At 38.2% G+C, this 12,435-nt stretch overlaps 1 long non-coding RNA gene across 5 annotated transcripts in view; it reads left to right on the plus strand.

Moving 5' to 3' along the window:
• Positions 1–12,435, plus strand: part of LOC138809702 (uncharacterized) — a 187,088-nt gene that overhangs the window by 106,713 nt on the left and 67,940 nt on the right. For 2 of the 5 annotated variants that reach the window (XR_011366923.1, XR_011366922.1), the window contains exons 2-3: positions 3,322–3,456; positions 11,935–12,016. The exons of 2 other annotated variants lie outside the window; for them this stretch is intronic. This is a non-coding gene — a long non-coding RNA (uncharacterized lncRNA). The remainder of the gene's footprint in view (positions 1–3,321; positions 3,457–11,934; positions 12,017–12,435) is intronic. One more of the 5 variants, XR_011366925.1, reaches the window with a different exon arrangement.

Raw genomic sequence — 12,435 nt, forward strand, 5'->3', positions numbered from 1 at the left:
AGGTGCATATGATTATATATAATGAAGTATATAAAAATGAACTCCAAGAATTGGAAACAGAGGTTTTTTTTTATTATATACTGTTTGCAGCTCTTTCCTTCTTTTTAGTGTTCTATACCCTTTGTCTTGCATGTAAATTTATCTAATCTGCAGAAGGAAAAGGGAATCACAGAAACAGCAGGACAAAGGATGAACTAATGCAACAATGATACTCGCAGACACTATGTTGGAAATGAATGCTATAACTTGGGGAGGGGAATTGAGGAGGGGAAAGCAAGAGAAAATGAGGGAGGGGTAACTCATTACCTTACCATACTGATGTAACTGTAACCCCCCTGTTCATCACCTTTGCAATCTTTTTGTTAAAAAAGGAAATTCTTGTAAGCCTCTTCATATTCTGAGAATTTATGAACAGAGGCAAATTGAGACGGCAAGTGAGAAAAAAGAGTTCTAGTGGGAAAAGGAGTCAAGTTTGATCAGATCTGGAAGAACAAATAGCCAGGTCCAGCTGGGCCTGGAGTTTTTGATTGGATGTTGACCCCAATGGCTGGGCAGCTGTGGAAGGTTGGACATTACTCATTCAAATGCAGACGTAATCTGACTGGATTAGTAGGAAGAACAAGAAGATTCTTCCTCAAGCCTCAGTATGATTAACAGAGGATGATACTCTTTACAAGTTTGGATTTTCTAATTGCTCTTTCCTGCAGAGTTTTAGTGGGGGTTAACATTTGCAAAAAGGCTTGAAATGCTAATCTGCTGCAGTTATGGAGTCTATCTGGCCCCACCTTAAATCTTGGTGGAGGAGAGGTTTTAAACTGCTGTTACAAAAAGTTTTATGTAAATCAAGATCCAAAATTTCAAGTGTAATTTAGATTTTGTAGCAATTCGTTTCTGGAAGGCTGAAAAAATATTAAAGACATCCAGTTATGTGTTACTATTTGATTTTTATATGATTACTTTCCTTTAAAAATTAGTATGTATTAGTAGTGTCAGAGGCTTCATTGCTGTTTTTTTTATCCTTAGCTTTAGTTATTTATTATCCTTAAGTAGTTGTACAAAGGGTTTCAATTCAACTTGTCAGTTTAAATGCAGTGCATCTTAATCATTGTTACCCCTTCCATCATTCTCCCCAGTCTTTCTCAATCCTACTACCCATTCCCTTGAGTTAACCTAGTATGGGTTTCACATGTGTACAGCATTCACCTGACCCCTCCCCTTGACCTCACACTCCCCCCCAGCCCCGCCCCGTTCAATAGTACATGTTCCAGCTTTCTGCTATTCTTTTTATTTTATTTTATTTTAATTGTGCTGTAATTTTATTGTAAAGATACTGTACAGAGGGGTTACAGTTACATGAGTAAGGTAATGTGTGCATTTTGTTGCTATACTTTTGTAGATGCAAATAGTGTACTTTGAACAAGTTCTCCCTTTCCTCTGCTATATTTCCTTAACCCTTTTCCCTCCTAATTCTCCCCAACTTTTCAAACAGCATTTAGTAGGTTTCATTATAAGTAAATAAATATACATATATACATATGTATATCTACATATATGTTGTATTTTCTTAAAGTGGTAGATGGCCATATTACCTGTAGAAGCAGACAAAACACATGCTTAAGCTTTGAATAATTCATCCCAAACAGTCTCTTCAAGAGAAATGTCTTTTTCTCCTCAGAAAAACAAATCAAAGTAGAAAGGCTTAAATGAAACTTCAAAAAAAAAGAAATAAACAGAAATTTGTCTTCAAAACAGTCACCCCAAAAAAAACAGTCACCCAAAAATGAGAGAAAATTTATATTTATCTACTGTACATTGGGTTATGTTTAATGTCTTTCTTAGTAATGTGAGTAACAGGATACAAGTGATCAAAAAACAAATCCTGATCATCATAAACAAGGCTATACTAAAGCTACCGGCACAGCTATGTTCACCGCAACATTATGTACCATCGCTAAGATATGGAACCAACCCAGATGCCCCTCAGTAGATGAATGGATCAAGAAAATGTGGTATATTTATACAATGGAATTCTATGCCTCCATCAGAAAGAATGACATCGCCCCATTTGTTAGGAAATGGAAAGACTTGGAAAAAATTACATTAATTGAAGTAAGCCAGGTCCAAAGAAACATAGGTACCCTGGTTTCCTTTGTTTGCAATAACTAGTATAAGTCAAGGACAAGCAGAAAAGGTCAAAAGCTATGTACATAGGACCATATAAGATGATGTTAAGTGAAATGAACCCCAAGATAGGGACTCTAGTGTTTTTTTTTCTTGCTTGCTATTGTTTTTAATGTATTTAAAATATACTATGTGATTTTTTTTGTTTCTCTTGTATGTTCTTCCTCCACGGTATACCTCCACGGTATAACCCCTGTTTTCACTGTATTTGATGTCTGTGCCCTGCATCTTGTATATACATTTTTCTAATTTGGGGAGGGGAAGGGAAATAACAAAATGCTGAAATAAGGATACAGGTTGACCCATTGTAACAATAAGATGTACAAGACACTATGTTGAAAACAAACTTTACAACTTGAAAGTGGGGGAGGGAGTAGTTTGGGAGGTGGGGAGGGAAGGGATGGTAGGGGAAAATCAAAGGAGGTGGTAACAATGCTTGATAGGAAATGTACTCATTCCCTACTCATGTAACTGTAACCCTTCTGTACATTATTTTTATAATAAAAAACTAAAAAAATCCAGATCATATATGATATTGCTCACAGGAATACAAAAGACCAGTTCCATAAATAAGTAAGCACTGAGGATTCAATGTCCTTTCAGAGGACACTGTCCAAATGAGAACCTAGGCTATGACCACTTAGAAGTGATTAGAAACAATCCAGAGCAGCTTATTTTCATTCAACATCTATTAAGTACCTAATGGGTAGTAAGAGAAACTCAGTAGCCCTGTCTAAGTAGCTTAGAGCTTCCATGGTGGGATCTGAAATCAGATGAATGTGACAACACTGTTAGACTAGCAATTAGTGTCTAAAATTCAGGTCCTGCCTCCGCCTATATTTATGTGCTATAACTAGACCAGAGAGTCATGGGGAGAGTCACAAGCTAAGTATTCTCTAGTATAGAATGACTTCTAGTGTCCTTCAGATCCGAGCCTTCCAAAGGAAAAATGTTGACTACGACCACAGAACTTGCTACATACAAGGCCAGTGTTGCTTTTTCTTCCCTATTCCGTCTAGCTCTGTACAAACTCAAGTTCTTTTGGCTGATTATGACATGGCCACTCAGGGGCATATTAGTAGCTACTGGATTTTTAGCCCAGGATCCCTACCCAATAACTCTCATATTTTACCCTTTCAGGAACCAACTTGGGTATGCCAAGGAGTTGCAATGTTTACTAATATTCTAATTCTTTATGCGGGGATCAGAGCAGCACACATAGCTCTCTATCTTGGAAGACTTTGAAGAAAGTAAAGTAATTGCATTATCTGAGAGGTGAGAAAGTCTTTCTTTTTAGCTCAATGAGTTCAATTGCAGAATTACAGCTTTTCTCATTTAATGCAAGACTCTATTCTTTGTGAAAAGAAGCTTTGGGAAATAATTACAAATCCTAACAAAATAAATAATATGCAGACTTGGCTTTACTATGAGGCCAGATTTATCATTCACAGTTCAGCAAGATTTAGTATTTTCTCTTAAAGCAGGAGGCTTCCTTGTCTCTGTTTTCTCTCTTTCCCTTCCTCTTTTTCCTTCCTCTTCCTTCTTCCTTTCCCCTCATGATACTTCTCGCTGTTCATCACTACTAGTTCTCCTCAGCACCATCTTCCTTTTCTGAATCCGCACAAGACATTGCCTGAGTGAGCATTCTTTCCATCTGGTACGACAGAAGTAATGGTTCTAAACACACTAGGTGGCTTTGGCCTGAGAGGAGAGGAGGAAGCTGCCTTGGTATGATATATGTTGTCCAACATGTCTATTTGGCTTTGAAGATGTTGAATGAACTGGAAATCACAAAGAGGAATATAAGGATTGAGATTCCAAATGAAAATTTTGACTTTAACAGTGACTATCCAGATAAGTTTTGTGTCACGTTAGTTCAGAAAATTGTATTTCTGTTGATAATTGCATGAAAATATTTGGATAATTTAACAATACAACTGATTGATTTTAATGGAACACAAACTCTCATATCCCACAAAACTATTTTCTCTGCAGGAGAATGGTTGACATTTGGAACGTGTTTCCAAAGGACTGCTTAGATAGAGCTAGAGTTTACAAGAGATGCTGAATATATGAAGCCAGTACACATACCAAAGGCTAACTTTTTCTCCCCAAATGCATCCTATAGATTTATGCACATTGGGTTACTTTACCTACAGTAGCACCTTACTTACAACTTGCTATTCAGCGGTCTCTTTCTGTGACTGCTAGGTGGGTCTCTGGGGCCTGTGTGAGTCCCATTAGCTTCATTCCCATAGCTTCCACACAGCAGTACAATCTATTATTTTATCAGCCCCATTCAACCTTACAAAAAGATCTGTTTCTACGTGGGCTGATATTCTGAGTGCTGATTTCAGACCAAGACCTGCTGTTATATTAGCTTTTCTTTCCTTGTGCCTGAATGCCAAACCCCAGAAAGAAAGAGATGAATGGAAATGCAAGAGGGCTCTCAGCTCCAGGAGATGCAGTGATTGCTCCACAAATTTCATTTGCACAGAGGTCAAAAAGAAAGAGTGGAAGTGGCCCTTCTAGAAGAAATGTAAACGCATGGCAACAGATGCTTTTTCTATAATATAAGGAGCCTTGGACTGAAGTAAACCTATATCATCCTCCCTCATCTTTTTCTTCAAATTCACGTTTGCAGGCAGTCAGAAGAGCAGCACACACATGGTTCTATCATGCTTTCCAATTGATTTCTAGCTTTTAAGAAAATCTAATTTAAGCAATTCTTTTCATGGATTCTTCAAGTAGTTGCATGGTGACTACTGTTTGATTGAAATTATCATTGGATATTATGAATCCCAATAAGTGGAGCTCACAGGGGAGGTATGTTCACTCTTGACTGTTGAGATCTGTTTTCCCCCAATTTGCCTGCAGGATCAAGCTTAACCTGTAGCTGAGGGGCTCCGGGGTAAGGTGGAGGAGGCTTAGATGCCTTTTCTGCTTCTCCTTCATTTTAGCACCCCAAAGTACATATTTGTTCTTCTTTATTTTGGCCAGTTTAAAGGCAGACTAGGTGGCAATATTTTCATTTGTAGAATGATTTGGGAACACTTTTGTTTCTTTCTCTATTTTTTAGAGTTTATATATTTTTATTGTTATTGTAAATGTGATATACAGAAGAGTTACAGTTACATAAGTCAAGTAATGAGTATATTTCTTTTTGAACAGTGTCACCTCTTCCCTTGTTTTCTCCCAGTTTTTCCCAATCGGCTCCCCTTCCCCACCAGTTTTATATAAAACTTAAATTAGTGTTCAATATATTTGCTCCAAAGAGTCTCAGTAGAACTTGCTTTTAACACTTTTTGGTCTGGTGCATATTTGGATAGTGTACATGTTCTCGGTCTTCCTCACTTTTCTTTCAGAGTAAATAATTTGTTTTACTTCCCTTTTTAGCCTTTTCATTGAATTCTATTTCACATATGGTAAAGTGCAAATATTTTAAGCATACATACAGCTGGTTATTTTTATATATTTGTAAACACATGTAGCTACCACATAGAATAAGAAGCAGATATCCCAACAGCCCAATGGATGCTCTCATTCTTCTAAAAGCATCCATTACCCTAACCTCTATGGAATATATCTGTTTTGCTTGTTCTTCATCTTCTATAGATGGAATCATCTAGCATGTACTCATTTGTGTCTGGTTTCTTTTGCTCATAGGTTTATGACATTCAACTGCTGGGATGTAAACATCGTTTGCATATATATATATATATATATATATATATATAATTTTGCAATATGCTATCTTTCTACTAAATTTGAGAAAAAATACTTGAGTCAAAGCTATGACCAAATTCAAATTACTCTGAGAATTCAAGGTAAAATGAAGAAAGAGGAGATAGAAACAGAGGAACCCATTTGCTGAGCTACATACACAAGCTTTATCTACTTTACCCAATGCCAGGCCTAAGACAATGATTCTGGAATACAAAACATCTGAAATATTCAACAGCAGTATTGTTCATTTTAATGCATCCATAAGTCACCAGGGGACTTATACATATTTTATTTTTGGTAAGAATATTTAACTTGAATTCTATCTTATTAATAATTTCTAAGTGATATTACACTATTTTAACTGTTAACACAATGTTGAATATTAGCTACTCTCTGGAACATTCTTTTTTTTAAATTTTTCTATGTTCTTTTTTTTTTAAATTTTATTTTATTTGTGAACATACTGTACAGAGGGGTTACAATTACATGGGCAAGATAATGCATACATTTCTTACCAAGCATTGCAGCCTCCTCCTTTGTTTACCCTTCACCTCCCTTCCCAGCCTCCCCCCTCCCCCCACCCAATCCTCCCCCCCCCACCGACATTGTAAAGCTCCTTTTTGACATGACAATTTGTACTTCTCATTGTTGCAACAGGTCCACCTGAATCCTTAAATGACTTGTTTTTCCCCATCTCCTCCACAAGTTATACTGACATCAAATATATTGAAAGCGGGGGTTATACTGTGGGGGAGGGACATACAAAGCAACAAAGAAATAAACTTATAAATGCGTTAGAAACACATGCATGAAAGAAAAAAAAACATTAAAAAACCTATCTAAGGATTCATTTTCCTAACATCACATTATCTGACTTTTTCCGCTTGACTCATACATATACTAGATATTGCAAATAAGGGAAACCATGGGACCTGTGTTTCTTTGTGCCTGGCTTACTTCACTTAATATAATTTTTTCCAAGTTTTTCCATTTCCTAACAAATGGGGCAATGTCATTCTTTCTGATGGAGGCATAGAATTCCATTGTGTATATATACCACATTTTCTTGATCCATTCATCTTCTCTGGAACTTTCTTTTTTTTTTTGGTCGGTCGTGGGGTTTGAACTCTGGGCCTGGGAGCTGTCCCTCAGCTCTTCAGCTCAAGGCGAGCACTCTACCACTTGAGCTACAGCGCCACTTCCAGTTTTCTGGTGGTTTATTGGAGATAGGAGTCTCACGGTCTCTCCTGCCCGGGCTGGCTTTGAACCGCGATCCTCAGATCTCAGCCTCCTAAGTAGCTAGGATTACAGGCGTGAGCCACCAGCGCCCGACTTGGAACATTCTTATCTCGCATTCTTTCATCTTTAAACATATATATCAGAATTCAAAGTGATTTGCCTCATCACTACATTACCTATGTTTGTCTATGTATTTGCTTTTATCAGTTAGTTTTAGACTAAGCAATTCTGTTGCAACTTAGAGTCCTTTCTTTTCAACTTTAAGAACTCCCTTCCACTTTTCAGGTCTCTCAGGTGTTCAGTGATGATGAACATCTTTAGTTTTTGGGGTTTTTTGAAAATGTCTACCTGATTTTCATTTCTGAGGACAATTTAACTGGAAATAATATAATTAGTTTGCAGGGTTTTTTTTTTTTTTTAAATTTTTCCTTCCAGTACCTTGAATGTTCACTGCTTCTGTTCTGTAAGATTTCTGTTGAAGAGTTTGCTAATTGACTTGTGGTCCTTTCCCTTGTTTTTAGACACCTATAGTATATTATTCTACTTGACAATATCCCATACGCCTTACATGTTCTTTTCTTTCTTTTAGTCATTTCAGGTTGAAAAATTCTTAATGAGCTGACTTGTGTTCCCTGATCCTTTCTTCTGTTTGAGCTAGTCTGCTATTGAAACTTCCAGTAGAGTTTTCATTTTGGATATTGTACTTTTCCTGATTAGTACTTTTAAAAGTGTTCTATCACCTTACTGAATTTACTTTGTAAATTATTCTTCTGACCTTAGTGGGAATCCTTATGAGATTTTTGCATTCGTATCAGATAAATCAAGCAACTCTGTCAGTTTCTGTAGCTGTATCTTATTCCTTTATTGTGGACCACTCATCTTTCTTTATGCGTTGTGTTAGTGTTTCCCCATTAGTCGAAACAACCACTTCTTTTAGTCTAGACTTGCCTGGTATTAGAGAAGATGCTTCCCAGTCATCCTAATTAGAAGAATGTTAGGGACCTGTCAACTTTTATGTAAGTCTACACACTTCGTTTGTTTTTAATGGCTCTGGGAATCTAGAGTGTCCTGTGGTCTACTAGTGCTCTGTGACAAATGAGGCTGAAGTCATTCCTTAGGCAGCCTCCTGTCAAGTTGGGCAATTGTACACATGACATATATCTTTCCATTCCCAAGTAGAAGCTGGGACCTAAGATTTTTTCACCCATTTTGTGCTGAGCTGGATGGAGTGACTGCTGATTACTAGCCCATACTGCCCTCCTAACTCTCAATTATCCTTGGCAATTAGAGCATTCCGTGTCTCACTAGCATGCTAAGATAGTATAGACAGAATCCAGATTTCTGGGTAGCCCTGAAAAGAGTAGGGACATGGGACCTGTGGAACACTTCCTTCCCCTTCTTGGGGAGAATTTATAAACTGGGAAGTTTTGTCTTGGTTGTATAGTGCTATGTAAGAGTAGGATCAAGGAGAAAGGAGATTTCTGACTTTACGATAGTTGTGTTACAAGCTCTGGGTATAGGAAACTTTTCACTGATCCACTGATCCATGAGTTTTTCACAAAAGAAACATCCATGAGTTATTGTTGATTTGGTATATTTATGAGGTGAGAAGAGGGCCCATGGATTCCAGTTCTGGCATCTTTCTTATTAGTGTGAGTAAAACACAATTCATGTTGAAAATTTCCTTGATAACTGATAAATGATGAAGAGGGCTCAGTTGGCTCAAGTAAGACACTCATGAGAGAGGCTGTCCGTAAGACTCAGATTCTTCATATAAATAAAATATATATTTACTAATATATGAGTTAATGTTCAGGGCTGCAGATCCATGTGACTTAAGAGGGTACATATAGTTCAGAATTAAGCATGGAGCCATTGCAGTTTAGTTGGAAATCTAGAGGCCCTGGAGCTAGAGGCTTCTGAGTTCAAATGCTGCTCCTGCTTACAAGTTGTGAGGTCTTGTGCAAGTTATCTAACCTTTCAGTTGACTTATAAGTAAACAGTAAGTTGCAATGACTATCAGACAGGATTTGAACTATTACGTCACTGAGATAATGTAGATATTGCCTGACTCACATTGAGTAGACAAAAATGATAGCTCATATTCCTTACTCAAAGAATATTTTTAGATCTCTATCTCATTTCTTTAATCTTCCATAGTAAACCTTTGCAGAAGAGCTCTTTATAATTGTTGCCTGCATTCCTCAGATTCAAGTCTTTTTGCATTTCACTGATTCTTTTCCTCATCAAGGTCATTCATGACTTCTATGTTGTCAAGTTTAATGTGCAACATCAAAATGGGTTTTCCCCCTTCCCTTCCGTTTCACTTGATTCATTAACTGCCCGCTCTTCTTTTCTTCTTAGGTGTTCATAATACTTTTAAATCTTGGCTATCAGAACACACTTTTTAAAAAAAAATGTCCCCTGCTTCTTTTTCTTTTGGGGGGAGGGGTGGGTCCAGTCATGGGGCCTAAACTCTGGGCCTGGGTGCTGTCCCTTAGCTCTTCAGCTCAAGGCTAGTGCTCTACCACTTGAGCCACAGCGCCACTCTGGCTTTTTTTTTCTGCTTATGTGGTGCTGAGGAATCGAACCCAGGGCCTCATACATGTAAGGCAAGTGCTCTACCATTGAGCCACCTTCCCAGCCCATTCCTGCTTCTTCTTGATTGATCCTTTGCTGACTTTTCTTCCTATACTGACCTCTAAATGTTGGGGTTGGGGCTGGGAAGGTGGCTCAGTGGTAGAGCGCTTGCCTTGCATGGATAAGGCCCTGGGTTTGATTCCTCAGCACCACATAAGCAGAAAAAGCTGGAAGTGGTGCTGTGGCTCAAGTGGTAGAGCACTAGCCTTGAGCTGAAGAGCTGAGGGACAGTGCTCAGGCCCAGATTACAGGCCCTATGACTGACAAAAACATTTTAAAAAAAGGTTGGGGTTTTCCTAAACTTAGTACTGACCTCCATATCTTTCCTCTATTACTTTCCTACGTGATAGTTTAGCCTTTATCTGAATGCTTTGTTGTTACTGCTGCTGCATTATAAGTTTTCTTTTCCATCCCTCCCTTCCTCGCTCCTTTCGTTCGTTCGTTCCTTCCTTCCTCCCTCCCTCCCTCCCTCTTCCCCTTCCTCCTCCTTCCTTCTTCTTTGTCCTGGGGCTTGAACTCAGGGCTTTGGCACTGTACCTGAACCTCTTTGTGTTCAAGGTTCATGCTTTACCATTTGAGTCACAGAGACACTCCCTACTTCTTCTGAGTAGTCTATTGAAGATAAGAATCTCAGGAACTTTCCTGTCCAGGCTGGCTTTGAACTGCAATCCTCAGAACTCCGGAGTAGCTAGGCTTACAGGCGTGAGCCACTGGCATACCGCTGTAATTCTAAATTTTATCACAGATGTCTTCCTTGAACTATAAACAGCTACCCACTGGACGTCTCTATTGGCTGTATTTTATTTTGTTTTCCTACAAGCACCCTAATTCAGCTGAGATCCCTCTCACCTCAGCTACGGCAATAGCCATTTAATTGGAGTCTCCAGTACATCTCTATTATTTTCCTCACTGCCCTTATCCCCAACCCATTTTCCATAGAGCAGCTATAGTGATTTTCTTCTTAAATTGTGTTTGAACATACCCTTTTCTACTTAAAGTCCTCCAGTGTTTTTCTACATCTCCAAGGATGAAGTTCTGCATGCTGTCCACTGGCTTTCCCTTAAGCCTCACCTTGAACCACTTGCTCCCTTCCCTACCCTCCTGCCTTTATGGTCTTCTCTTGTCCTCAGATGGAGCTAACTTAAAGCTTTTGCATTTCCTTTTGTTCTTCCAATAGCTGGCTTCTTTTTTCTATTTGAGTCATTTAGTCTTCAGCTCAATTGCTACTTTCCTGTGCATCTGACTTGTTCATCCTTTCCCCCACTAGACTAGAAACCAGAGAATAGCAGAAATGATGTCTGCCTTATTCATCACTCTATTTCCCTGATGTAGACCCAGGATTGGTGCCTAGCAGATGCTCAAGAGTGTTATTTTTAAATGATTAAAGGAATAAATGAGTAATGATAACAGATACCAATGTTTATCTAATGTATCATTTGATATTTTATGATGTTGTTTCACTTATATTACTTGGTTTTATCCCAAAGATGACCTGTGATGCAGATTATATATTAATGTACTTATGAACAGATTAAACAAGCCATCTTTTCTCCTCTTTCCTCCACACCCAAAAAGGAAAGAAACTGCATTTTTTAAGCCTCTAAAGAAGAGAGTGAAGAATCTTCAGTGAGATTATTTAATAGGCTCAGCTAACCATCTATGAACGTTTGCTTTTTGTTCTTACTCAAATGTTAGAAATTGAACTACACATGTTTCTATCCTGAACACTACAAACTATTCAGAGAAAATGCTCTCTATTATTCCTGGGTCCAGATGTAAGAGTCCATAGTAGTCGGTGTTCTATAATTAAATGAGATTTCAGGCTGAGCTTCTAATCCCCTGAGACTCAGAATGGGCAGCTGTACTAAGAACTTGGCTGATTATATGGAAGGCCAGCCGTCTTCATTTTTTATGTACACACACACACACACACACACACACACACACACACACACACACACACACACACACACCGAGGCACGCATGCATGCATTCCCATTTATGTTTTTTAAAGCCAACAACAATATAAACACAAGGTTCTCATTCGGTCTTTAACTATGGGAAATAGTATTAGATTAAGTTAATGTAATCACTAACATCATGTTCTGAAAATTGAAAACTAATGCAGCTTTGTTCTCCAATCTCCAGACTACCCAAGGAACCAGAATTTCCAGAATACCCAGACCCCTACTTTTCGATGATAAAATATATGTGGCCCACTTAGAATAAGGTATATAATTTAATATTTTATTGTGTTTGATTTATAGGCTTCCTTAGTCTTTATTAAATTTCAGTTTTTACAACTGAAGAAAGGCCTTAAAGAAAACATATTTTGTGGTTAAGGATCTATCCATCCTGCATGTGCTGGGCTGGTGATGTAAAAGGCAGAATAACTCCTCTCTGGACTTCTGGAAGTTTAGATTGCAGAGCTAAGTTTGGAAGGGCTGGACTAGATAGAGCCAGCTGAATACAGCTGAGAGCAATCGTTATTTCTTTGAGGTCTCACATTACATCAGAATCTACTCTATGACAAGTGAAAGCCTTGAGGGATTGCATCAAATTTTTCCTTCTTCACTCTTTCTTCTGCTACTGGGGATTGAGCTCAGGGCCTCACACACACCAAGCATGCATTCTACTAAGATTCACTCT

The sequence above is a fragment of the Dipodomys merriami genome, unplaced genomic scaffold, assembly GCF_024711535.1.
Source record: "Dipodomys merriami isolate MVZ:Mamm:240054 unplaced genomic scaffold, mDipMer1.0.p SCAF_5, whole genome shotgun sequence".
NCBI lineage: Eukaryota > Metazoa > Chordata > Mammalia > Rodentia > Heteromyidae > Dipodomys > Dipodomys merriami.